Raw genomic sequence first — 18892 nt, 5'->3', positions numbered from 1 at the left:
CTTCTTGGTTGAATTTTGATAGGCTACGCACAATGGGGATTTCCCTCTCCTTGATCATGACCCTCCCCACCCTAACTTTCATGTTTAAAACAAATTAATTTTTTGTCCCTTTATCACAGGCTTATTAATGATGTGACTATGTTGTTATTAAGGCTGTGGAATGTGCTAAACTACTGGAGCTTGGTTCAAGAATGACTAGATTTTCGTGATTAATATAATGACCTTCTTTCAGATTCTATGGCTTACTAACCTTTTCAACCCAAGCCCTGAGTATTGCTTTACTCAATGATCTGTGCTTTTTAGGGAGGGAAAATTTAGCATTTATAGTTAGGGCTGTATATTGGTTGCATATTAGGCATTATATTTTTGCAACATAGCAAAGCCCAAGTATTGCATACTCGATTGTTGGTTTGTGAGAAGTGGGACCATACCTTTAGCATTGACAAAGTGTGATATAAATATTCAGGTTTACATCTTTTCCGAAGTACCTAAAAAAAAAAATAATATTCAGGTTTACATCACTGTGCTGTTGTAATTGCAATATAGATTAACTAAGGGCTACAGCTGATGTAGCAAAATTGACTAGTCCCAAAAGTCTGGGCTAGTGATAATGTGAAATGAACCTATCTATTGTTTAACAATTTAGATAATTATCTTATTTAGTAAGGATTTAAATTCCAATGGCCCCAAATGTCTTTACTTTTTGACCAATCATAACATCACGTACTTTCTAAAATTGGACTCACCTTTTTCTTCTTAGATCTGTTTCAATTTTTGCACTTTTTCCAAGCCAAGCTGCTTGCATTTATCTTGAGCCTTTGCAATATAAGTTCAAATGTCGTTGACCGAAATTTTTACAAACGTTACATGAGCCCAAGTCTGACCAACGTACCAAGATGAGTCTAATCAATTTGATACTCAGCTCCAATAGGATTGGTTACACCAGTAGACTAGCTATGGTGCTAGATGTACCAACTTGATGTATTATCTTTACGGAATTTGAGAACTCATACTGGTATCAGAACAAAGCATATATCTGAATTGTTGCTGTTGTTGTTGCTATGTAACTAGTATTTTTTTCAGGCAACAGAGTCATAATTTTTTTAGGTCTTGTTAACATCAAAATTCAACATAATCATTGCTGTACCATAATACAAATGCCCAAACACATTTTTTTTTCCATGCAACACGTATTCTGAATTTGTGTGACAAGTTTGCGGTGTGCAGTGGCCCCTTATGACACTTGCAGGATGGGTTTAAATTTTTAGCAAAAGTTTTCATTGTTTGAAAATTAGCCTTGGTTGCTTCTTTGTAATTTGTAGTTTTTAGAAATAATGAAGGAGAAAGTAGCTTGCTTGGCTTAATGTGTTCACTATGCAAGTGTTGGGTTCCAGGATATGGAGTTGTACTTGTCCTGGCTTTTATGGATCTTGTGCTTTCTTCTCTTCATTTTATTTGGAGAATTCTTAGGTGGCAAATGCGAGGTTTCAGGCTGCAGCAGCAATTCTTAGATGTTCTAGTTGATTTCCCTGTGTGATTGTTACTTGTCATTAATGGTTAAATATTATCAGCAAATGCAGATTAGAACAGAAAGATATCACTAATTACTGATCAACGATTAATCGATGTACTCTTGTTTTGGTTGATTGAAGATAGGTAAGATATTTTAAGGGTTAATTTTTGAATATGTTATGCTTCCTTGGTAATAGCTAAGTTCTATGGAATGAAGGTGAGGCTTCTTTGAGTTGTACAGAGTTCTTTTTTTTTTTTAGTTAACCCATATAAAATTTGTTTTCTAGTGTTCCTTACCACATTTGCTTCCATGATAAATATGTTCTCTGCTATATATATATATATACTAGGGATGACCCGTGAAGGCACTACCAACAATTTTTTTGGTGTCACGTGCTACGAAACTCAATGATAATAAATCAATTCAAAATGGTAAATGTCACTCCGACTTAAAACTTTGCATATAAGAAATTAAAATTGTTTCTACATATTGAATTAGCGAAAGCATTTATAAATTTCAAATAGCAAATTTCAAAATTAAAGTCCAAAAAATGAATTATGTATTTGAATGTAGCATATGCAAAGAATCTAAAAATATTTGCTAAACTTAAAAGTCCAAATAGCAAATTTTAGATTTTTATCCACGTCAAAATGACACACCTATACACTATAGCAAGTTATAATGTGATAACCTTCAATAAAAGAATGTTATTGAATTAATATTATAATGGTAACCCTATCGCTTTATCAGGTTTAAATTCCTTCAAATAAAGGTCAATGAACATTATGATACAAAAGAATAATCCTAGCTAACCCAAAAATAAATAAATAAATAATTTAACATGAGAGAGCCAACCAACGACACACTGGTAGAAGCAACGTAACCCAATGTTTCTAATATGGATCAATGACTTGCAACAAAATCACTCGCTTAAATTCGCTTCAAAAAACCAATAGCTATGAAAAATCACATCAAAATGCATATGAGAAATCGGAAGAAATTGTAATGAAGAATAATTGCATCAAAAGAAACTGTAACATGAAAAATCGCATCAAAATACATATGAGAAATACGAAAATCAATAGCTATGAATTAAGAAGAATTAAACATAACTATTATGGTCAATTGAATTATGTATGCATTACTAAAGTAAACAAATGAGAATACACAATTGTATGCATTACTAAAGTAAACAAATGAATAGAAAAGCAAATAATAGTATAGAAGGATCAATTGAGAATGCCGATAAATCATACAAACCTCCAAATAGAATTAAACTCGAATTTTGTAAGGGGAGTGAATAATTTTCTTTATTAAGACTAAGAGAGTCTTGTTATAAGGAAGAAGAATTTTTGAAGGTTGTAAAACCAAACAAAATTAAAATTTTAAACAATTAAAGCTTACCTTGTGCAAAGTATCCATTTTTGGATGATCATGCTCCTTTGAGTTTCCATCCCTGTGATAATGCATAACCTATTTTCTAGTTGAAGCATTATGTATAACAATTAGTAGGCAATAAAAAAAGAATCAAACTTGAAATTAATGTTAATGGGCAAATCTAACTAAAATTAAACCCAAGGTTCATTAAATAAAATTAACTGTACTATTTTTTTAAACAAAGATTACAACCAAATACTTGTGCTAGTTCATTTATCACTTTAATATTTTTGGAATCAAAACCATTCAGAAACACATTTAAATCTAACCCATTTTTTTTTTAAAAAAAAAATCATTACATGAAGATAGGTTTCTAAAATCTAAACCATTTCAAAAAATTATTACATGAAATTCACAACTTTTCCTCACCTCATACCCAACACTACATTTGCCTCAAACCAATCAACTGACCTGCCTACTTAAAAAAAAAAAAAGGAAAAATAAAAAGGGATTACATACTTTTCATTTTCTAAGTGACTGATAACATGTTGTATACTCCAAATCAATCACCAAGAATTTGCCCACAACATTTAAGAGAGCACTTCACCAACATTAAGGGTTGAAAGTGAAACCACCTTCTTCTTCACTTATGAGGTACCATTATGCATAATCATCCAATTAAAAGTATAAAGTATGTTTAAACCACTTCAAGGATGAAGTAAGTTTATGCCATCACTCATTACTCCAAGATGACTAACTAATAATATAGATGATCTACTAAATTAATTTAGTTCCAAAACCAAATATTTGAAGAAAAAAAGAAACAACCAATTGGCTTAAAACTGGCTTTTATTAATATAAACCTCTTTACTGTTTTTCTTTTACAAATTCTTTATAGACCTCATTGAGCAAATCTCATCATTGTTTGTAGAGTCTTACAAAATAACTGGCAAAGTTGAAAGTATAATTTTTTTGGGTAAATTACAAATACACTCTTGAGGTTTGCTTAAAATATGAATTGTCCCTTGTGGTTTGGAAAATTAAGAATACCTCTGTCAGAATTTTTTATTTAACAAAAATAATTGAAAAAGTGAAATTTCTAATTGTTCACCTATACAATAATCAAATTTATCTGAATTATTAATTGAAATAAAATTTTAACATTATTAAAAATTGTTAATTAACTTGATGATTTATTAATAAAAGGACATATTTATTATGAAATTAGAAACCTTAGAGGACATAATGTAATTTCTAGAACCACAGGGGGTAATTTATAATTTAAGTAAATCTCAAGGGGTGTGTTTGTAATTTACCATTTTTTTATATTTATTTATCACAACTTACAATCCTCACTCTAAAAATAAAATAAAAAATGAGAGGAGAAGAAGAAGAAAGAAAGAAAAAAAGAAAGAAAGGAAAGAACAGGCTCAACTCTTGTACAAAATAACAGATGATTTTCACCCAATAAAACTAAAATATATTGAGTTAAGAGTCACAGGGGTAAAGGGAAGAAGAAAAAAAAATTGACTCTAACCCATTAAATCAAAATTTTAATTTATTATAATCATATTTGTTTATCACATCTATTTTAAAATGAATATACAATTGTGCCTACAGTGTTTAAATTTTAAAATGAAAAATTTAATTGATTATAAGCACTGGTAAAGTTATATGGTGTGGAAAAAGTAGTAGGCAAAGTTATTCTATTGAATCAACCTGATCTAAATTTCTCTTCCACCCCAAAAATCACCTATATCAAGAATAAAAATGACAATAAAAAGAAACTCCATAAATACACTTCTAGTTCCCCAAACAAAGATATAAAATTGTGAAGAAAAAAAAAGGCTCACTTGAAAAATTCACTAATAGACCCACACAACACTTCCATTCATTGTATAACCTAAATTTTTCAAGTCTAATCAAAACAATGCAAAATCAAACATAAAGGCATTCTAAACCATGCTAATTTTCAAAATTATAGTAAAAATTATCACAATGATTATCATCAAAATTGTATAAAATTCAAAAATTAAAAAAATCAAGTACTCGCTCTTCTTAGTTCTGAACCTAGCTAATAATCCAGAAGATAGCAACATGTAAATGAAGCCTATCTAATAAAAATTTCAGATTCTTAATTTGAACAATAGATAAGCAACAAATTATTGACAAATCCATCAATGGAAGGCAGACCAATTACCTAATCAACCATTGCGGCAAACAAAGTCACAACAACTTTTTATGAGCTAATCAAACACTCCTTCAAGCCAAGGCATATGTACCTGAAACAAAAGGAAGAATAGAAAATATAAGCAAGCAAGCTCCATTATCCAAAATCAACCCCTTAAAAATTGCCCATTGTTTGTTATGACACCAGATACGTAGGAATTAAGAATAACCTCTCAAGAGAATTCGTAATCTCATAATAGAAGACAGAGAAGTTGAGAGCAAGGCCAAGATGAATTGGGTGTGTTGAAGGGAGATCTGTATTTGCAGTGGTAAAAGCAACCTAAAAAAAGAAAAAGAAGAAAGAACAGCACCAAGAAGACACATCAAGTGAAGGTTAAAAACAAAACTATGTCAATATGCAGCAATTCACTATGCATATCTCTAGTATAGGATGTCAAGACAATTGATCAACATGCCTCATAACCCTTCAGTGATTGTTCAGCAACCTCTTTTCTTTCCTGGTCAGTCTTAAACTCAGCAAGATACCGGTAGTAGTCACCTTTCCTAAATTAATCAGAACACAGAGAAGATAAACTTACTTCCAATTTGGAAAGGAAAGAAAAATATGAGAAAAATAAAAAGTCACATTCAAGGTAGGCCTCAAACCAAATTGTATTAGTATTAGAAGTATCAACTGATAAAATCAAACGACACTAACTAATGTACTTCAAAAAAATAAAAATAAAAGAAGCACACCAACTAATAGGAAAAAAAAAAATTCTAAATCAACAACCAACATAAACAATTATTGCAAAACCAACTCACCATTGACAACAAATTGAATTCATCTTGGTAATGAAAAAAAGAAAAGAAGCAGAGAATAACATTCTAAGCTAGTTTCCATATTAAAAAGTAACAAAGACTAACAATTAATGGTGTTCTACACAAAATTGGAAACCAATATGGTTAGTGGTGTTCATACACTATCACCACAACCATATATGTATTAAGCATACTACACTGCAAGTAGACAAACCAGTTTTCTAATCTTTAAACCCATACCTACTATTTTCAATGTGTTTGATGGAGGTTAGTTTAGTATAGGATGTCAAGACAATATATATCAACAACCAATGTAAACAATTATTACAAAACCAACTTTATATGCAATAGTAGCTTTCCCTGAACTATCTGTTTCAATTTTTGATATATATCATTAGTTTTTCAACTTAATTGGTCTCTAAGTGAGTTACTCGAAGCTTAAAGTTAAGTGAAAAAGATGCAGTTATGATGGCATGACTTTAAGAACATGTGAACATTGTATTTGCCTATGCAAGCCAAATAATGTTTTATGTAATAATTGCAGGCTCTAATAATTAGTAAATGTTTTCATAGTAGCTGAAGCAAAACCAAGGAAGATCTACAGAGTTAATTTTCATTGTTTGATGCTCAATACGGATCAAAAATCATAGATGGGATAATGAAAGTACCCTCACAAAAATCAGACACCTAAACTACAAAACCAAAAATTATTATCAAACAACAAAACAACAAATCCAAACAACTCCTTCAGGATTCAGAATTTAAACAACAAATCAAAATTATAGGCAAGAGCAGAGAAAGTGAAAAGGCAAACAACGAAGAGTGAATAAATCTTACCAGCAAGAGCAGAGAAAAGGGAAAACACAACATAATCAACAACGATCGGGAAAAAATACTGTACAGCGAGTTCGAAGTCTTACCTAAATGAGAAACAAATCACATAATATAAATGAGAAAAAAATCACATAATATAAATGAGAAACACAATCAAACCCAAATGAGAAACAAATCACATAAGAATTTAGACACCCAACGAAAACCCAGATAAAAATTTTGAGGCATTTTGGAGACCCATTTTACAAATCACATAGTGAATGCATACAAAGAGACACATAAAACAAAAACAAAAAAAAGCCGAAAAAGAAAAAGAAAAAAAAAATTGAAACATTCACTAATAGACCCATTCAATAAAAAATAAGAAGAAAAAAAAAAGGCTCACTTGTTAAATGGGCCGTTGTGCCATTGCTCTCCATTTCTTGAAACATTCACTAATAGACCCACACAACACTTCCATTCATTGTCTAACTTGAATTTTTCAAGTCTAATCAAAACAAACTAAAACATATTGTTTTTGAAAAACAATAAAATCAAACATAAAGGCATTCTAAACAATGCTAATTTTTAAAATTACAGTAAAAATTATCACAATGATTATTATCAAAATAGTATGAAATTCAAAAATTAAAATAGAAGACCCAAAAATTAAAATTGTGATTATTATCACAATGATGATTATTAGCATAAAAAAATCAAGTACTCGCTCTTCTTGGTTCTTGCTTCTCTACTGTCTCTGAACAAAAAACATAAACTGCATGTAGCTAATAATCCAGAAGATAGCCAACATATAAAATGAAGCCTAGCTAGTAAAAATGAAGCCAAGTTAAACAATAGATAAACAACAAATTATTGACAAATTCATCAATGGAAGGCAGACCAATTACCTAATCAACCATTGTAGCAAACAAAGCCATAACAACTTTTTATGAGCTAATCAAACACACCTTCAAGCCAAAGCATATGTACCTGAAGCAAAAGGAAGAATAAAAAATATAAGCAAGCAAGCTCCATTATCCACTATCCATTATCTAAAATCAACTCCCTAAAAATTGCCTACTATTTATTATTAAAAATAAGATTCAACTCCCATTGATTGATTCACCAATTTGAATATACCTATATTTTTGTTAACCTTACCAAATATCCAAGGCATGTATCATTCACTATTTGGGGGGAATGTAGAATAAACTATAATGGATTCACTCACTAATTTTTTTTTTTTAGTGTGTGTGTGGGGGAGGGGGGAATATAGAATAAACTATAAGATAACTTTGATCAACTAGGATATTCACATTACCAGCACTAAGTGCATTCAAACATGGTTAATGAAACTCTCTGTAAGAAAGGTTGTTTAGTCATTTACTTGGCTTGATAGATTCACTCACTATTTGAACAAAAAAAAAGTATATAATTATGTAAGAAAATAAACTATTTTAATTGAGGCATTTTACAGAACATCCAAAATTTGACCATCAAAAACAACCGCCACAACTTTCTAGCAAAAATTGTAATTAGTTACCTGACCAAAGGTAATGTTGAAGAAGATAACCGACAATTCTATAGCAAAACTGAATGCTTATGTGTCATGAAAAGTGAATCTGAAAGGTTCAACTAAATGCAAGTAAAGAAATGATGTCTATTCCTAACAAAGAAAAAATATACACAGCATCATTGCAACTTAAGCCTAAACTCAGAAAACCCACATAGAAAAATCGCAAAAAAATAACAGAACACAGACCCAGAAGTAAAAATCAAGAGAAGAATAATATTGGTAATTGGATGATTCCCATTATCCAAAAGCAAGTTAAAAAATTATTGGGTTGATTCCCATTTCTCCACAAAATCAAACCGAAAAATCTATATATGAGAGAGGATACCATCAACTGGATTTGTTGTGTGTAAATTCCATTGAAACATTTTATCAAACACTTAATAAGCAAGGAATATAGAATGGTTAATGGGTAACTCAATAGAATGGTTAATGGCACAACAACCATTCAATAGAGTAACTCAATACAATAGTTGCACAAATTCCTACTAAAAATCAATCAATACAATATCTGTATAAGAAAAATCAACAAAACAATATTCACAGTTTGATTTTGGGAATCTTTCTTTCTCTACTCCACTAATGTTCAAATTAATGTACACCTATGACCTATGAGTAAGCTAGCCAACTGAATTCAACAATTTCAAAATGTATGTATACATATTTTTCCTCTTGGCTGGCCAGAATCAGCTGGTAATATATTAGATCAATACACAGGAAAATAGAATTTCATAAATATATTATAATTCACAAATTAGTAAGACTAAGAATATTGGCACAGATTGAATTTAATGAATCAAGGATTTGATATAAATTAACATGAAACTGTGAAATGGAGAATTGTAGAGTGATTTAAACTGTAGCATTATTGCCTTAAAATCACAGTTTATTGCCTTAAAACATGTGATTTAAACTGTAGACAATTTTAAACTCACAAAAAATATGTGATTTAAACTGTGAATTGTATATGTGATTTAAACTCACATGGGAAAGCTAACCAACTAAAGGCAGCTAACCAACTAAAATTAATGTACACCTATGAGTAAGCTAACCAACTAAAGACAGCTTCTCCAAAATTTACATATACATTTTTTTTTTCCTTGGCTGGGCATATTAGGCCAATATACAGGAAAATAGAATTTTAACTCACAAAATTGTTTTCCCTATAACATGCCAGGTATAAGAAATTAACAAAACTCACCGATTATGAAACGTAATGAAAACAATACTCACAGTTTAATCTCTGTGGCTTCAAAGAAAAAAAAACAAAAAAAATCTGGCTGCTAATCACCCATAATGAGAGAGAAAAACTGACTCAAGGTTGGTTTCATTGAAAACAAAGGGCTGGAGAACCTCACCGATTACAGATTCTGGAGAACCTGAAACAAAAGATTTTGAACCTCACCGATTACAGATTCTTGATTATGTTTGTTGCCGCGATGTCGCCGATTTGGACCCCGTGATGTCGCCGATTAGCACCCAACAAACTCTCCAATGCGAAGTCGCCGATTAGCACCCCTGCGAAGTCGCCGATCTACTATGTTTTCGTGGGAGATTGAAGATGAAGAGTGAGCTCTGAGAGTGAGAGATGAGGGAGACAACTCAATTTTAAATTTTGAATGAGAGAGAGAGAGAGAGATGGATGGATGGAAGGGAAGAAGAAACCCAACAAAATGTATTTGCCTCTTTGGACACCGTACGATTGATCACCAATGTAAATCCACCATTGAAAATGTATTTGCCTCTTGGACATTTTTTAGCCATTGGATTGAGTCAATCTAATGGTTCACATTGTGACAAAGGGACAATAGTCACATCAGAATTCAAAAACCACTCTTCCTTAGTATATAGATATATACATATGTTGGCTACATATTTTGTACAAGTCAGTGACAATTCGACGTGTGGCAAAGTAAGGGTAATATGGGGAAACCAGTCAAGTCTCCGATCCTGATCATGCACGTGACAGTTAAAATTGGTTGTTATAAGATCTGAGTAACAGTGGATCAACAAAGAGATGCAAAGTGGCGTGGCTTCAACAGTTACTCACATTTAAATTCAAATATAGGAGGGAAGCCTAACTGCAAGTGAAAGCGTAGTGGAACTATTCATAAGGCAGCATGATCAGCGATTACAGAGGAGTAGTTCGACAGTTTGAAGTGCAGTTCGATGGTTATCTTTGGGGAGTATAAATAGCAGGGAAGACCTCAGGGAAAGGGGGGCTCAGATCTAAAAAACCAGTCTTACTTTACATATTTCATTCCAGTTTTTATATTTCCTGTTCTTTACATTTCTGTACTTTAAATTCCTGCACTACACTTCATTCGTAGGAGTAGTTTTCGAGTATATTGTCGCTGTAAATCTCTACGAGGCTGAGATCATTGTAAGTTTTTCATACTAATGAAATGTTTCAATTTATTTAACTGTTCTTATGCTTAAATTCTCCTAAATCAAGCCACTAGTAAAAGTCCTCTTCATTGAGGCTGAAAGAACTATAACACAATCGTTTAAATAATTAGTTGGCAATTACAATTCTGTAAGGGCTGATTGATCCTTGCTGGCACGCTCATAATTACAAAAATAACCTTCGAAAGTCAAAAAGTCAACATATATTTTTGGCACGCCCAGTTGGACACATTTAAAATGACTAGACGTAGGAGACAGAGAAAATGAACGCTTAGAAGAAGGCGTGGAAGGAGAGGTGGAGATACCTAATCTAGAGGATAATGTGATAACACATCCTATGGAGACTCCTATCTTATCGGAACCTATGGTCGAACAGACCAGTACTTCAGAGCAAATACCATTTGTTCGTAATATTGGACGAGACCAAGGAATTGGATCATCTAATGTCCCATCTACTCAGCCAGTAAATCCGTGGGGTGGCCTAGTAGATGCCATGCGACAACAATTAATAAACACAATGAAAAGGTGGGCAACATCCTTTTTGGATCGAATGAATAACCACCAACCAACAAATGTAAGACACATGGAGGAAGTAAATGTCCCTCAGCAAAGATTGGCTAGAGATAAACAGCCTATGTAAGTTAATGGACATTCTAATGGTCAAATTAGTAATCAGAGTCATGAAAAATTACCACCTCAGTCTGGGTACGAACCCATTTCGAGGCCTGTAGCAGGCCAAAATGCCTCAATGTTCAACAGTGAAGCTATACAAATTGGTGGATCTGGCCCAGTACAAGAAAATGGCATAAGAATGGTTTCAAACCCCACATTCGAAGCCATACATGGCACTAGGGGGTACAATAATCCCTTATTCGAATTTATACACGGGGGATTGGAAGGTTTTTCCACAAATGGAAGGGATACAATACCTGTTCCAGCACCTTTCGTAGGTCCCTTCGTAGGACAGGCTCAAAGAGGTTACCTACACCCCCAACAGCAACTTGTACCACAGGGACAGCCAGTTCCAAATGTACCACCCTATGGACCAAGAGGACCACAAGCACACGTTTGTCCACTAAATCCTGTGTTTATTTCCCCAGTAGTGGTTCAGCAGGCACAAAATATGGTCCCTAGGGACCAAATTGCTGATATAGTTAGGGAGCTGTGTGGACCAATGGCTCGGGGGGTCCAAACTCCTGTGTACAGAAAACCATATCCAGAATAGGTCGACAGGGTACATGAATACCCAAGAGGTTTCAGGATACCAGATTTTGTCATTTTTTATGGGAACGGAAACCAATCAACAGTAGAGCATATTGCTAGGTTTGCTGCTTAATGTGGCGAATTTACAAATCATGACTATATGAAGTTGAGACTATTCCCAAATTCTCTAACTGGGGGAGCATTTGTATAGTACATTAACCTTCCACCTGGCTCCATCCAGACTTGGCAACAAATGGAAGAGGCATTTAATGCCCAATTCTTCCAATCAGAGCCAGAAGTTTCCATGGTAGACTTGACAAGATTGAGTCAAAGGCCTGAAGAGAAGGCTACTCAGTTTATTGCCAGATTTAAGAGGGCTCGAAATAAATGTAGAGTAATCTTGCCAGAACCAGAATTCGTAAGATTGGCTCAAAATGGCTTAGAGTTCAGGCTTTGAAAGAAGTTTGATTCAACAGAGTTCAGGGATTTAGTGGAACTGACTTACAAAGTATCTAGCTATGAAGCATTACTAGAAGAGGAACAAGATCGAAATAATGCATCATATAAGACATACTACAAAGATCCTAATTATGAGATTGATGCAGCAGAGATTGTGGGAAAAGAGCCTATGATCTGTGAAGCATTAATTCATAAAGATACGACAATTGACCAACAGTTTAAAAAGAAAGATCTCCACAAGAAGTATTCTTTCGATTTAACTAAGGCAGATGACATTTTGATCATTTGTTTGCGGCCAACTTCCTTAAGTTACCAAAAGGGGTTAAAATTCCATCTCTTGATGAACTTAAAGGAAAAGTATATTGTAAATGGCATAATTCTTGGTCTCACTCGACTAAAAATTGTATTGTTTTTCGAGACAGGATCCAAGAACAAATTCGGAAAGGGAGTTTGAAATTCCCAGCCAAAGCTGAAAAGGCCATGGGGATCGACAGCAATCCATTTCCAGAAATTGGAGAGATGGCAGCTAATGTCATTATGTCAGACTTTCAGAACCTGTCTTTGAAAGAATTGGAAGAAGTCAATGTATAGATGCATGTGGCCAACCAGACAGCAATCAAAAAAGACACTAGAAATCTACCAGCTATTGGACGAGATTTCTCACATCAGTGGGAAGACTCTGATGAAGAAGCACTGGATGATGACTCCTTAGAGGCAGGCATAATGCAGAGGATGTGTCCCAGGTGCAGACTGAGTTATAAGTGGTTGAAAGGCCTTCCAGTTGATGGGAAGCAATATTACAGGGATGTGCGGAGGCGTCCCAAACCAACCAATGCTTATAATAAAAGGCTGTATCCGGCTAATGTTAGGCAGCAGCCATTAGTGGTTGAGCCTGCAGTTGATAGAATGCATACTAAAGGAAAGAGGCCCTTATATGAGTCTAGGTCACCTAACTATTACAGAATGGAGAGTAGTCATTCTGAAAGAAGATTGGAGAAGAGTTCAGGTTTTAGGATCAAAGCCAGAAATTGGCCCCCTGGACTAGCTTCACGGAGGATAGAAAATGATCACCATCATCGAAGGCCTGAATCAGGCTCAAAGCTTGGGGACAGGGCCAAACAATTGCCTTCACAGCCAGCTTCGAAGGTGACCTCGAAGGAAGAAAAGGACAGTTCAACGTCTGGGTCAGTAAGTTCGTGGGCACCTGGGGTCCCAGATTGGTTTGTGATGTAGAACAAACCTAGGGAAGTGCCTACCCAAAGGAATGTTGGAAATCAAGGTAGGATGGTTAAGCCTCCTTTGGTGGCCCCCAACAACTGGGTATTGTTGAAATACCCAAGAACGAAGGAACCAGATATGGTCCCCGTTATTTCCAGATCACAAAGGAGGAAAATTCAGCGTAGGTACACCCAATACCAGCAAGATCTGAAAGAAAGTGGAGAGAGTTATTCATTGATCCAGACTGAAGAAAAGAAGAATTGAAAGTCAGACCATACTCCAAAGCCAGTTCTACAAAGCAAGGTGGGTTGCAGCAGAGAACAGTTGGCTAAGGTTCATTCTGAACTAAAAGTCAGAGAGAAGGATAGCCTAGCAGGATTGGAGAAAGCTCTGATGGAGAGTGGTAGCGAGACAGAAGAAGAAATTGGCATGAGCCAAAAGAAAGAAATGGTGGAAGAAGAAATGTTCGAAGCTTTCATGGCCAAGCAAACATTTTTGGTTGAAAAACCAGTCGAGGAAAACCATTCGAAGGAACCAGTTAGCAATGAAATACCAGAATGCAACATGCAGGATGTTTCTGAGGTAATTGACCAAGGTAGCCAAGAGGGAAAACAGGTACAGTCAGCCATCCAGTTTGGCTCGTTTCCTCCAATATCAGTAAACATGGTACACATACTACCGCAGGAATTCCAAGCTGGAGATGAGAATCAAGAGGGACAAGAAATTGATCCAATTCCAATCTCTAGTGAAGATTCACAAGCGAGTATGGTACAAAATAATTTCGGAATGGTTACCCCAATAGAAGCTGAGTATGAGAGTGAAGAAGTGGTAAGTATTAACCTCTCGTATCCTTTTGAATATCCCTCGAATTCTATGACGCAGCATGTTAAGCCTTTGTACATTAAGGCCTTCTTCGATGGGATACAGTTAAACCGAGTCTTAGTGGATAATGGGACAGCGGTGAACTTACTACCGAAATCCTCTTTGAAGAAATTAGGGAAAAAGAACCCCAGATTGATCCCAACCAGCACAACCATTGCTGGTTTTGCTGGAGACAAACAGTTGGCCCAGGGAATTCTACCCATCAACCTGCGTGTGGGAACCAAGGACTGCATGACGGCATTTTTCGTCATCGACTGCAATGCGAAGTACAATGCTTTACTTGGTAGAGATTGGATCCACACTAACAAATGTGTGCCTTCCTCTTTGCATCAGAAAATGATAATGGCTCTAGGAAATGGGGAAACGGAGGAAATTAATGCAGATCCTCAACCTTTCATAGCCTGTGCAGATTTCGCAGAAGCCAAGTTGTATATTGAGGGCGTGGCACCGCTCAGTATACTGATGAAATCCGATGGCTCAGCCGAAGTACCGGCTGATGAGGAAATAACACACCTGAAGCACTTAGTCTAGGAGAGTACTGATGAAGAGCTGGTTGTTAAAGATGACAATGATGCCTGGTTATAGGCAGCAAGATGAAGCACCAGAAGCCAAGTCTTTGGCTTTAATTAAGTTTTCAATATTGGATGTAAAGTCAATAGTCCAGAAAGTGCGGGAGCAAGAGAAAGAAGTCATGACGATTGGCTACAAGCAGGAGCAACAACAAGCCAGAGTTTTGACCCTTGATAAATACTGTGCATTGGACATAGAAACAAAAGTCCAAGAAATACAGGAAGAAGAAACCTTGTGGACAGACTTTGTCTATGAGGAGGAGGATAAAGAGGAGGAATCAAAGAGCCTGGAAACAGAACGCAGCAAGGAGACTGCTTCAAAGCCAAAAGGGATCAAAGAAGGAGTTCCAGTAAGTACTCAAATACAAGACCCCTTAGAAGAAATAAATTTAGGGGAAGATTCTGTACAACAACCCATTTATATAAGTGTTTGGTTGAATTCTCTTGATAGGAACTAGTTGTTGGTTATTCTGAGAAGATATAAAGATTGTTTTGCATGGTCATATAATGAACTACCAGGATTAGATAGGTCATTAGTGGAACATAGGCTTCCCATGAAGCCTAACTTCAAGCCATACAAACAAAAACCAAGAAGAATGGGTTCAGACGTGATCTAGGAAGTTAAGGAAGAAATTCTTAGACTACTTAAGGCAGGCTTTATCAGGACAGCCAGGTATGTTGAGCGGCTATCTAATATTGTGCCTATAGTTAAGAAGAATGGCAAAATGAGGGTATGCATCGATTTTAGAAACCTAAATCTAGCAACTATGAAAAATGAATATCCTATGCCTATAGTAGATTTACTGGTGGATAGCTCAGCAAGACATCAGATTTTATCAATGATGGATGGGCACTCTGGTTATAACCAAATCTGCATTGCGGAGGAGGATGTTCACAAGACAGCATTTTGATGTCCTGGGAATATCAGGACCTTCGAATGGGTTAAAATGCCATTTGACCTAAAGAATGCTGGGGCCACATATCAGAGGGCTATGAACACTATCTTTCATGACCTTATTGGAGGGTATTTAGAGTGTTATATTGATGACATTGTGGTTAAATCCCAATCCATAGAGGAATATCTGTTTCACCTAGAAGCAGCCTTTGAAAGAATGCAAAAGTTCAAATTGAAGCTTAATCCTCTTAAGTGTGCTTTTGGCGTATCATTTGGAAACTTCTTGGGCTATGTAGTACACAAAAAAGGAATACAGATCGACCAGAATAAAGCCAAAGCCATCATTGAAGCCAGACCTCCATCAAGTAAGAAAGAATTACAAAAGTTCCTTGGACAGGTTAATTTTCTTCGAAGATTCATTTCTAACACTGTAGGGAAAACTAAAGTTTTTTCTTCCTTATTAAGGCTGAAAGATGAAGAGGAATTTGTGTGGACAACGGAGCATCAAAGTGCTTTCGAAGGAATCAAAGCCTACTTGGCCAACCCTCCAGTACTGATGCCACCAAATGACGTTAAGCTTTTGAAGTTGTACATAGCTGCAACAGAAGATTCATTGGGAGCTTTCTTAGCCCAAGACAATGAAGAAGGCAAGGAGCAAGCTGTTTATTACCTTAGTAGGTTTTTAAATTCTTGTGAATGTAAATATTCAGCTGTAGAAAAGCTTTGCCTTGCGTTGTATTTTGCTGTAATGAAATTAAGATATTACCTTTTGCCTACAATTGTCTTGGTAATTGCAACCACAGATTTGGTTAAATATATGTTATCTAGACCTATGTTGAGGGGAAGAATTGGCAAATGGGTATTAGTCTTGTCAGAATTTCACTTAGAATATGTGCCCCAAAAGGCAGTGAAATGACAAGTTTTAGCCAATTTTTTGGCAGACCATCCATCTCAAACAAAGAGTCAAGAGATAATGGAACTTAGTATGGCTAGTGTCGAGCCATGGCAAATGTGGTTTGATGGATCGAAAGCCAATGGCCTAACTGGAATTGGTATAGTGATCAAGTCACTACAAGGAATAGAAACCACACATGGTTTCAGAGTGGATGAAACTGTTTGTTCTAATAATCAAGCTGAATATGAAGCCTTGATAGTGGGATTGGAAATTCTTATTAGATTACAAGTACATGCAGTTGACATATTTGGAGATTCCCAATTGGTCATTAACCAAGTAAAAGGGATTTTCAAGTGTCAAAGTATAAGTATGCTGTTATATTATGTTGTCGCATTACATTTGCTCTCTCAATTTGAAATAGCAAATGTAACTCATGTTCCGAGGTTCTTGAATAATAGAGTTAATGATGTGGCTCAGAAAGCCTCGAATTTTAAGAGAAATGATGGTACCCAACGGGACGTAAGCCAAACAACATACCAAAAATCTATACTACCCTTAAATAAAAGGAATGTGGTCCTGAAAATCAATCATAATGATCTGCAGGAACAAGATTGGAGGCATCCAATAATACAGTACTTGGCTGGCCCATCCTCAAAAGCCAGCAGAAGAGTTAAATTGCAATCTATGCAATACATCACATATAACAATGATCTCTACAAAAGGGGGGGAGATGGTCTATTGTTGGAATGTTTAGGACCAAAAGAAGCATTAACAGCTATGACTGAGGTTCATGAAGGCATCTGTGGTGCACATCAGCCTGGTGTAAAGATGAGATGGCTGCTTCGAAGACATTCTTACTATTGGCCAACTATCCTTAAAGACTACATAGAATATGCAAAGGGTTGCCAGTCATGTCAAAAGCATGGTACAATAAGGCATGTGCCCATAACTGATCTGCATGTAGTAGTAAAGCCTTGGCCGTTCAGAGGATGGGCCATGGATATGATGGAGAAAATACACCCACCCTCTTCGAAGCGTCATTGTTTCATTTTGGTAGTTACTGATTATTTCACCAAATGGGTCGAAGCTAAGCCATACAAAGCTGTAGATCAGACGGAGGTTATTGGGTTCATTAAAGATTTGATCCATAGATTTTACATCCCACAAACGATAATGGTTGATAATGGGACTGTTTTTTATGGGAAAATGGTAAAGTCTTTTGTGTCTGAGTTTGGAATTAGTCTTGTTAATTCCACCCCATATTATGCACAAGCCAATGGTCAAGCTGAATCATCCAATAAGTCCTTGAAAAAAGGAATACAAAAGGTTGTGGAAGATAATCCTAAGGATTGGCATAACTTATTGTTGGATGTATTGTGGGCTTACAGAACTTCCCCAAGGTCAAGGATAGGAGTCACTCCTTATGCCTTAGTTTATGGGCATGATGCAGTATTACCTGTGGAGATCAATGTTAAATCCTTGAGGGTAAGATGCCAAGACCAGTTGGATCCTGAGCAGTACTATCAGAGTATGTGCTTGGAGTTAGAAGACATAGATGAAACTAGAATTCTGGTATTAAATAGCATTCTCTTTCAAAAGAAGAAAGCAGCCAAAAATTATAATAAGAAAGTTAAACACGTTGGCTTTGATGAAGGTGATTTGGTGTGGAAGACAATACTTCCAATAGGAATTAAAAGCCATAGGTTTGGCAAATGGTCACTTAACTGGGAAGGACCATATCAAATTCATAGAGTTTTGCCTTTTGGAGCATACCATTTGAAAAATTTGAATGGTTATGTGCATCCCAAAAAGATTAATGGCAGATATTTAAAGCCTTATTTTCCAACTATTTGGGAAACACAAGGAATAAAATAAACACTGAATACAAGAACATAAGATGATAAACAAGAACTTGTTTTTCATAAAGAGTCAAGTACATTGTGCCATAAATTGGCCCAAAAATCATTACAATGTTTTAGTTGTTTTTGTACAACAGATTTCCTATTGGTAAATGATGAAAATAGTTGAATAGCTGTAGCCATGTCTCTCTTTTGATTGGCCAGTCCTTGATTGGTGATTTGCAGTTTGATGTCAGTTC

The 18892-nt window shown here is 35.2% G+C and overlaps 1 long non-coding RNA gene across 2 annotated transcripts; it reads right to left on the bottom strand.

Moving 5' to 3' along the window:
• Nucleotides 1-2268: 2268 nt before the first annotated feature.
• On the bottom strand, nt 2269-9860 carry LOC114321301 (uncharacterized). Of its 2 annotated transcripts, XR_014329114.1 has the most exons (7): nt 9673-9860; nt 7603-7684; nt 7101-7149; nt 6719-6801; nt 5290-5623; nt 5091-5172; nt 2269-2993 (listed from the first exon to the last, which is right to left on the bottom strand). It is a non-coding gene; the product is annotated as an uncharacterized LOC114321301 (long non-coding RNA). The 2 variants fall into 2 exon arrangements; XR_003650231.2 differs by lacking the exons at nt 2269-2993; nt 7101-7149 and having other exon boundaries at nt 4930-5172.
• Nucleotides 9861-18892: the final 9032 nt, after the last annotated feature.

This window comes from Camellia sinensis, chromosome 5 (genome assembly GCF_055761805.1).
Source record: "Camellia sinensis isolate YWXY chromosome 5, ASM5576180v1, whole genome shotgun sequence".
Taxonomy (NCBI): Eukaryota; Viridiplantae; Streptophyta; class Magnoliopsida; order Ericales; family Theaceae; genus Camellia; species Camellia sinensis.
The sequence above is the reverse complement of the archived record's forward strand: the minus strand, read 5'-3'. Positions and strand labels throughout refer to the sequence as shown.